The following is a 10,670-nucleotide window of genomic DNA, read 5'->3' on the forward strand; positions in this document are numbered from 1 at the left end:
AAGACTTGTCATATGCAAAAACCTGTCGTGAAGCAATTAAAAAATATGATATGAGAGACACTCTAGAATTTTCTTGTAGTTTTTAGTAAGTGTGCAGTTGAACTGTCGTCCATCTGCCGCAATGCTGTTTACAGGGTACATATGTCATTTACTCTCGATTATGCTTTTAAAGGTAGCATATCTTCTCACATGTTATTTTATTATGAAGCTTGCAATGTGTTTTGACTATCTGGACCTGTTAGAGAGAAAATTTAAGTCACAAAATGATTTTATATGTATCTACTTTTCTCTCTCCAGAATTCAGATCCTGTTTCTGTTTCTCTACTAGTCTTTATTTTATGATATTGAGAAATTTTTAACTGAACTGTTTTTTAAACTTTTATATATTTTATTTATCATTCTTTCATTCACTTTTTAGTGGCTATGTTGATAACAGTTCTGGGCACTGCAGAAATTCAGCAGCTGCATAACTGTTATATAGCCAAAGAAGAAGAAAGGAAAATAAGCTGTTTTCAGTTCCAGGATGATTAAAACTAGGTTAAACTTCATGAAACATATTACCTAATATATGACAGGGCAAATTTGTGGGTTTTATTTTTTTTTTTAATAGATTGAGATTCAAGGACTAGATCTGGAAATAATAATGCAAGACATTTGCCTGTCTTTCCTGACAAAGATGATCACTGCTTTAAATTTGAGTGTATAAAAAGGGAATGTTGTGTCTTACATAAAAACATGACAGTTGTATGTATGTTACATTATTCTCCAAATGTAGACACAGTTGAGTTGAGAAAAAATTTTCATAAAACCATGAAGGAGTTCACCAAATTTTCTAAACTACTGATAAATCCTAGAAGATTCTGTTTTCTTCCAACCTTTTGAACCTGTCGGAAAAGGGTCCTTGTTATTTGAAAATTATGGGAATTGTTTCATGGGATTTCTTTCTCAAAAAGATTTTTGCTGAGAATGAAATTAGGAAAAATGGAGAGTTATGAGATTTTAAAAGTACTAAAGGTAAGAGTAAATAATGATAATAATAATTGTCATAAATAATTTACTTTTAAAAAAGGGATTGTAGATTCTATTGGTTTTATGGTTTGTAAGTAATTGTGTTTGTTGAACCTTAAGGGCTGCAGCCTGTACTTTCCTGTAGTTCTCACTATGTATTTTCCAAAGTGATAAATATTTATTTTTATATTTTAGACAATCCCATTACTGTTCATCAAAGCAGTGACTCTCAGATACTTTTAAAATTCAGATATTACAAAATAGTAAAGTTTTTGTGTACTGCAATCTATCATGAAAAATATTTTATTTATAAAAACCTTGAAGATACAGACCAGAGTTAGTAAAAATAAAGAGTTAGCTAATTATGGAATAACTAGCCATGAGCTGTTCTTGATTATATTATGATGATAATTTAAGTGTTTCTCTTCTGTTGTATAATAACAATAAACATGATCTTCTTATAGTAATTTAAAGATAAAATTGTGTCTTCATTTCATTGTTTAGTAGAAATCTGGCAATATTAGAGTGACTAGCCTTTGTCTAGACTTATATGGTTGACAAACTGACATCTTTTTAAAGATACATCCATCAACTTGAGTTTATGGAAAATAGAATTATTTTGAACGATGGTAAATCTTTCACTGAGTTAGAAATCAATGGCATTTCTAAATATTTGGGGTTGTGTTTGTTTGTTTTCCTTTTTTTCTTTGTTTAAACATTTCTTTTTGTCATGTTTGTGTAAAAGCTTTCTCTTCTTAATAAAGTATAAATACCCATCATTCAAACTCCTTCTTTGAGAAATGTTTATCTCAACTCCTGTTTTTTCAGATAATATTCAAATTATATTAACTATGAAGAAAAGACTTAACACGGTATGAGAAGATAAAGCTAAGCAGCAGTAGATGTTAGTTTGTTAAAATTAAACAAAATAATGCATATCTATGAAGTACTCTTACAATTTAGCTTTCAAGAGACATGTAATTCCCAAATGTGTTTATAAATGGTTTCATTAAAAGACCATTAAAGTATAGCAATAAAAATATTTGTTACCACTTAGTGCAGTGCAACGATAGGTTTCAGTTTTTCCTGCATCAACATTATCTTGATGACTACAGAAGAAAAAAAGAAATAATTGCATTCCTGTCCAGTATGAAAGAGAGCCAAAATACTTCTGCTCCTTGACTCATTGATCTCATCAATAGATTTAGACTGCCCAGAGGAGTAGGAAAGTGGTTTTTGTAAGCTAACTCTTGGGTTGGTAAAACTTCTCCTCCTGTCTCTTGCAAGATAAACTAGGGAGGTAATTATCTTAGAAAGAACAGCGACTATATTTAAATAGAACTCTACAGCTTAAGTTTTTTGTTTATTTTTTAATAAACATCTCATTTAATACTTTTCCATTCAAAATAATTTTCTTTTCTTTGATAAAAAAGTCTTCCCTTTTATTATAAACATGCAGTCTAAGACTAATCTGTGAAACTGAAACATTTGTACTTTATCACTTTGGTGGAATTCATTAGAATGCTTTAATTACTATTCTTTCTCACTTTGACATTTCTCTTTTAAGTATCTATATATTCAGAAGTTAAAGAATCTGACTCTCACATAAGCAAAATCTTCAAAGGAGTGCAATTCTTGTAAATGTGTTTTCTTGCTTTCCAGAAAACAGAAAATTTGGACATCTTCTCAAACAAGTCTCTAATTTGCTATTTATCAGCTTTTTAATTTTTAAAATAAGACTATGATAAAATTACTTTAATAAAGCCTTTTGTGGTCTCAAGGTAGAAAGTTTTATATCAAAGTATTTTTTGCCACATTTAATTTATAACATAGTAATATTTAATATTATTTTGCACTCATAGTTGACAATAAATTGACCCCTAGATATTCATATTCTGATACTCTTATGTTTAACACTGCCAGGTTCAGAAGTATACCAACAAAATTTGAGATGTGGCTTGCCAAATGTTTCCCTGTAGAGAATGAAAGTCAGTGTAACTCAATTGTTATAAACTGTTAGCAATTACTGTTAGAATCTCTAGGGATTTAAAAGACATGGGAAATAGGAAAAAGAAAAATTATTTTGAAATCTTTGATTTCACACCTTACAAAAATATGTGCATCCATGATAGGGAAGGTTGAAATGGTTTTAGAAAATTGTAATTTCAGACACAAACATGGACTAGACAGCAGCTCTAAATCCTAGAACAGATGAAAACAGGGAGCAGTTATTCAGGAATTTTATCCTGTGAGGTGTCAGACAATCACAGAGTGGTGTAGGTTGGAAGTGACCATTGGAGCTCATCTTGTCCAATGCACCTGATCAAGCAACCACTGCTAGACCAGGCTGCCCAGGACAACGTCCATGGGATTTTTGAATATCTTCAATATTTTGCAAACACTCAATTATTGTTTTCTTCTGTTAGGAACAATATAGAGAACATTCTTTTTAGAATTTTGCCATGAGATCTAGTTGAAATTGCTTGATGTATTAGAACTCACACAAAAATTGCAATAAGTTTATGTAAGAATCCTTAGTAACACATGACTTTAGCAAAGAGAGCACTGTGTGGTTAAATTTTAATTGGAGTACTTTCTATGAATGACTTAAGGAAGATCTTTTTCAGAAGTATTTGAAAATATTTCAGAACAAAATTTTTGTTGGTTTTCAGTTCTCCAAGTTGCTATTCCATTGTCCAATTGCTGCTTTTCTGAGACAGTAGTTATAATTTTTTACTGAACTTGTAATTTAAAATAAAATAATAAAATCATATCTTACATGTTAAAAGAGATGTTGGTTTGGTTTTCAATGTGCAGTTATTTTTTCTCTATTAGAGCAAGAGAGGGTTTAACAAAAAATTTGTCCAAGATACTTGCAGTAGGGCTTAGATAGGCAATAGGAAGTCCAGCAGATTCATTGCAGGAATCCAGAAAATATCTACAGAATTGAAAGTTTTTTCATGTCTAATACAATCAGCATCTATATCTTGGGATTACTATTGTTCAGTTCCTGACCTTCCTGAAAAATAACCATGTCCGTGTTAAAGAATAGCAGAAATTCATTTACTGCCTCTGATTGAAAGGGATGAGGGGTGAAGAAAATGTATGTTCCTTAGTATAAATCTGGCAAATTATCAAAAGTTCAGATGGGTGATAATATTATAGGATTGATGTTTAATACTTCAAAAAAGTAAAATAATACCTTAATGTTACTATTAGCCTGATCTAAGGACAATTTAATTCAGTATAATTAACACTGAGTAATCTTGTCCCATTCATTTTGTCTAAGTTTAATTTCTGAATTTCATATACACACCCAAACTCTAGATCTACATTTGTATTTTGGGGCATAATTTGATTTACCATTTCTCCTGTTTTTACACAAAATGTGCTAATGACATGTGTAAAATTGAATACATATTCAAAGAGCCAAAGAACAGATCTGAAGAATCCCTATTTGGCTGCAGCATGCAGGGCATATCTATCTCTGTTAGAAAAATGTCATTTCCCATATGAGCTGTGCTAATGTAGTACTTGTCATCCTAAGCTGCTTTTTGCAGTGCAGTTGGTCAGCCTATTGCATCTGCAAACTTTCTCTACGACCATCGAAAGACCAGTTTATGTCATAGCATTTTGAGAGCTCTCATCATCCAATCAAGCTAAAAATACTAAAAAAGTGGTTTTTCTTGCAATATTACAGCACCTCTGCTTCTGCCCCAGATGGAGATGAAGCTGAAGTGTGATTTCAAAAATGGCAAAGAAAATGCGTGACAGACAGAAATGACAAGGCTTTGTCTACAGCGGTGAGACAATGAAGTGAAAAGCCTTCCCATTGTCCCTAAGCAATATGTGTAGGGTTAGCTGTGCTATATTATTTCAAAATACTTTTTGAGCTTATTGGATAATAAGCAGAGAAGACTCACATCATTTGTATATATGTATTGACCTCTCAAAATGCATGCATGTGTTTTTTTTTCCCCCTATGTTTCTGGCATCTGTGAAACTAGGAGGCCAATAGCAGCAGGATAAAAATGACTTGGTCATCCAGGTGGCAACGGCAAGAGTGGCAAGAGTTTGGCTTCCTTCAGTTTGGAAGAACATAAAGCTATACTAGTGAAGTTCTGGATATATGACAGAAAAATTCTAATTAGATATCAGGGGAAGAAAATGCAATGAGAGTAGACAGCGATTAGAACAAGTATAGTGCTCTTAAATACATTAAAAAAACTGATCTACTTCACACCTGCTCTGAGCTGTGGGTTGAAGGAGAAAACCTGATATCCCCCCCAGTCTAAATTATTGTGTGAATCTGTGATTCCATGCAAACAGATTGAATGAGGCTCTTACCTATTTGTTGAATAATTAACTTCTGACAATAACATCAGACAAGATATCTAAGAAATATTTATTGATGTTGCTTTGCCATATATCTTAGGAAATAATTTTGTTTCAGTGAAGAGTTGTCTGCAGGTGTCTCAGTCCTAAAAGAGAAAGAAAGATTTTAATGTGTAAACTGGAAAATGCTACCTCTCCTGAAACATGGTGATATAGAAATGTTTAAACACTCAATTTTTTTTCTTGAACCATTATGTCTCATGTTATCCCCAGGGAAAAAAAAGGTTTGTCTGATTTTTCTTAGTGAACTGACATCACAGTCAACTAATTCCCTCCAATACAGTTCCATCTTTCAATTTTTAACCTACCATCTACTCAGTCTTACTTGCAGCCCCCTAAACTATTAAACGGGATCAAAAGCCATTTGTATTGTGTTTTTTTTTTGTTGTTGTTATTCTAGGCATCTATTTATATCTCAAACAGCTTTCACAAAACAAATATTACAAAATATTGATCTTGGAATACCATGGGAAGGTATCTAATGTTACAGTAATCCAGTAATTCATAACACTGACTTGTATAGACAATACTGTATGCAATGGTAATGAATGATGAAATTAAAGGACCAAAAAAACCTGGTTTCACTGCTTAAGCGGTATTTATCTTCCATGTAAGTACCTTTTTGACCACACAGAGTTCCAGTATAAAGCCAAAGACACAGCTGTTAAAAAAAAGGAAAAAACACTGGCATTGTTGTGGTGAGTGCTTGTTGCCAACCAGCTTCTCAACAGGATGCAAAGGAAGAAGGCTGGCAGCCAGAGGGCTCCTGCTGTTCATTTGTGCCTCCTCTGCACAGGAGATTTCAACCAGTTAAGGAAGCCAGGAGGATTCTGGGCTGCATTGAGTATTTCATAATTCTGAGAAGGGCCTGACAGCCAAACTGGCTGGCTAGCATTCACCAGACAAAGCTAACATTAAAAAAAAGCTAACATTATGCTTATCCTCCTTAAAATGAAAAATTGAAGATCCAGAATTCAGTCTTAAGAAAATTTGTAGAATATGTACTTCTACCACTTTCAAACGTCTCAGAACCTCCACTATGACAATATCAAAATTTAAATGGGCGATATCCATTGGAATACAAGTTTGGTAGAGACTCTGACCCAGACCGCTATATTGTTTTTGAATACATTATATGACAAAATTAATACAATGAAATCAATATCACAGCTTTTTATATAAAACATTGTCCTGCTTTTGGCTGGAATAGAGGTGATTTCTTCTGAATAGCTGGTCTAGTGCTGTGCTTTGGATTCTTTATGAAAATAATGGTGGCAGCACACTGACTTTTTAGTCAGATTTCTGTCTAAGTCTCTTCTCTCTTGGTTTGCCTCCTTGTGTTTAGCTTTTCTAGGATACCACAATAAACAAAGTATCTTTTTTTCCAAAATACATTTGATCTATTGTGAATCAATGAAAAAGGCTTTAGAGTTCTATCAACTCCTTTCTATGCTATGTCAACCTTATTTCCTACATATTATGAAAAAGTTGAGACAGCATTTTGAAAGAACCATTGAACTACAGCTTTATTTGGTAAAATTCTTTGTAGCATTTGCTTGAAGAAGGATCTTGAACTTTCATGGGATAACTTGTTTAAATTCTCCTAACCATCTCAAGAAAGTTTTGGATGGAGTTTTTTACTTCTGACAGAATCTGCTGTGAGTCTTGGATGAGTGAAGTACTGATAAATTGTACTAAAGCAAACCTGAGCTGGAAGGATCATAATGGCCTTCTTTGTCTTGGGGAGTAACTGGATTGTAAAAATGTCAGATATTTCAAAAATATATCCTTCTGAGAAGAGAATCCTTGGTCTTCTAGCAACTCCATTCAGAGTATTCCAGCTAAATATTTGTCCTTATTATAATAATTATTAATAAATATGAATTTTATAAAAGTAGACCACCTTCTGCTTTCTACTACCTATTTTAATGAACAATACGTATTTCTTAAATGAATCAATTTGCTTTTAGTCCTTCATTTTAATGAATGAATTTGAAAGAGAAAGTTTTCAAAGTGCTTCATTGAGATTTGGATGAGCATTCTGTAGGCATCTATTTTAATTAACGCTGGAGGATTTTTTTTTCTGCTTTTTAATAAAAATTTTGAATAAATGTGTTTTTTAAATTTTAAACATTTTATTTTCATCATGCCATTTTATATAGCCAAATATATTTCAGTCCTGTCTTTTGACAGGTATTTCCAACTTTGTAAACAATATTATCTTTCAGTTTATTAGTTTAGAGGCTAAATGAGTAGTTTGAGCAAATAAATTTACATAATTTGTTTTTCTCAGCAACAAAAAGTTAAGACAAAAAAAGATCTTTTGGGGGAAAAAAATTGCCATAATTTTTGCTTCCCTCTTTTCACTTACATATGTTGTCTTAAATTGAAAACAGTTGTAACTCACTACAGTGACAAGTGTCTTGAGTTGTGTCACATGACCCCTGGATACAAACAATCTGCACATGTATAACATTTTCCTAAAGATTCTGTTATTGCCTCTTCATTGCTCTTAAAACTGTGTGTATCCTGGCAACAGTTTTGTCTGCAGCATCCATTCAGATGAAACATCAGGACATCGTAGCCCTGCCATTTCTGTACTAGATGAAGACATTTCACAGATGTACACTGTCTGCTTGCATAATGCTCAAAAAAATCTTGCTGTCAATTGTGTTAGACCAGGATAAGAGTAAAGAGCTGATTTAGGGTCTAATCTCTGTTTCTTGGTAAATGCATCAGGGCTGAGCTTTTTTGTGCTTCAGCAAAGCCACTTGTGCTGTACCCATCCTGCTGGCTTCATGCCTTAGTACATGAAAGCTGTAAGGACTGTGGAAGAAACTCTGCAAAGTTTTAGTCCTTAAGCTTCCCAGCTCTATGAGATACAGAGGTTATAAATTGCTTCAGGTCTCACCTGGTAAAAAATGAAAGTAGTCCTCTGCCATGTCTGCACTGAACTCTGTGTGGTTTTAAGAATGAGCTCACAACTTGAGTTCTGTCATTGCAATTAATAAAAATGAATGGCTCCACAACTATATTTTTCAAACATAGATTTTTGAGCAAATGATTACTTTATTTAGACTTTTTGGACTAGATGTAAATGTTATTTTCAATTTCAGCCCAGTGCAGGAGATCTTTTTTGAGAGAAAAAACTTCCTGTTGCATTGCTTCTGAGGAGTAGTAGAGGAAGGAGTGTAGTAGTTACTAATTCCTAAATACCTGGAGTGTGCTTGGTAAAGCTCAGACATGACACAATTTGTTCAATGTCTTACTCGCCTGCTGAAAGCCCTTCACAACCAAATAAAAATTCCAAACTGGCACAACCACCAACACAAAACCCCCAAAAGCGAGCCATAAATAGGCAAAATACAAATGTGTCGTTAGAAATGCCCACCCTAATTTCCAGTCAATAAATTTTTTCCATTATACAGCTTTTTTTGCTCTTTCTTTCTCTTTCACTATATGTCACATATAAGCATAAACCCATGGAAATATAAACAAAAGGAGAATGCCTTTGGTTACATTTATTAGTTGTGCAGTTAATGCAGTTGTAGACTGATGTTTCAATTTTTACCAGAATCAACAAGGTTGCAATGCCTGCTACAAAATCCCTGGCAATGTGTCCAGAATCGAAAGAGAAAAAGGCAGACTATGAGTGGAGTGGTTTCATAACTTTTTATGTTCCAAATGCCCAAATGTAGGTTTTAAAAGCCTTGCAGGATTACACTGGCACTGTCTGAACATTATACAAGGAAATAGACAGGAAAAATTTACTAAAATAAATTCATCTTTTGACTAGTCTTAAACTCTGTTTCGGTGTCACGTACTTTTACTGTTAAACAGCAGTAATTTTATTTTGTGATGGCAAAGGAGGTGACAGTCATAAGATCAAATTTAAAGCCTATTTGAAACACTTGGTATACTTTCATAATTGGATAGATGAAAAAAATTAATTTCCTATGAAATTTTTTACAATATTATGATCTTGCCTCTCAAAAATATGTAAAAGTTTGATAAGGCTTTCCTTATAGATATATTTTCAGAAATGTTAACTTATTTCTCTGTATCTTTCCATGACTCTATCTAAGGCAGAGAGAAGGACATTATCTTCCAACAGCTTCTGCCTGAATAGTTTGTAGACACTAAAGACTTTGACTCATATATATAGAATGAATTAATTTGAGACAGCTGAAACAGTTTCCATTCCTGCAGTCTGCCTTCCTATCTGCTGCCAGGCATATTAATGTAAAGTATATTAAAGTTAGTGGTGGTTTATGTTAGCATAACAGTCTGTAAACTACGATGCTTCATCATCAGCCATGCCTTTCACAGCCTGCTCAGACAGCCCTGCTGTGGGAGTGTAAATTTATGGCAGAGCAGAGGGATGGAGAAATGAAGATGGCAACCACTGCAGCTAGACAAATTTAATCCAATGCTATAAATGACTCAGCATCTGCAGCAAGAACAAAACTCCTCCAAAACTTCATTGTAACTGGCATGTTCAGTTCAGCAAGTACAAATGATATCCAGTTTAGTTTTTTTTCCTGGACATAACAGGAATAGCTGAATTCAGCATTATTGCAGTGCACATTTTAGTTCATGTTCTTGAACCTTACTTAGCTCTGTGTACTAATGTTCTCATGATGTGTTTTTAATTTTTTTTTTTTAATAACAGTCAAATTTAATTTCATCTCCATTCCAGAGACAAAACCTTTGGGGAAAAAAAATCTTCATAGACTGTTAATAAGAACTTGAGACAAAATTAAAGGAGAATGACAAACCAGTAAGTAACAACATAATAAAATCAACTCAGTTTTCAGAGTGCTTAGGAAAATACAGAATTACCTGGGTGCCATATCAAAGAGTGCCACTTTCTGTGGACAAAGTTGAAATGCTGCTTTTAGCATAATTACAGGAATATACAATTTTTAATCTGTTTTCTCAAAAAGACTTTGAAGAAGTAAAACACAAAAGGCAATTGGATATTTCTATATGCATAGGCATATAGAAAAATGGTTAAACAGAATAATTTTTTGAACTCATGAAGATGGTGAAAGGTGCATGAAAGATGCTTGCCAAAACTAAATATTGGTAATTTTGAGTGATAAAACAGTGTAGGCACCTCTAAATATCGACATATTTTAAGAAAAATCAAATTAAAGGAATATGAAATATTTGTTATCTTTTCAAGTCTAAAGTAACTGTGACAGATCTCAAATCTATTTCCTAATGCTGTCATACAAATCAGACAGCATTAGCCAATATAGGCA

This window comes from Fringilla coelebs (assembly GCF_963513975.1).
Source record: "Fringilla coelebs genome assembly, chromosome: 6".
Classification (NCBI taxonomy): domain Eukaryota; kingdom Metazoa; phylum Chordata; class Aves; order Passeriformes; family Fringillidae; genus Fringilla; species Fringilla coelebs.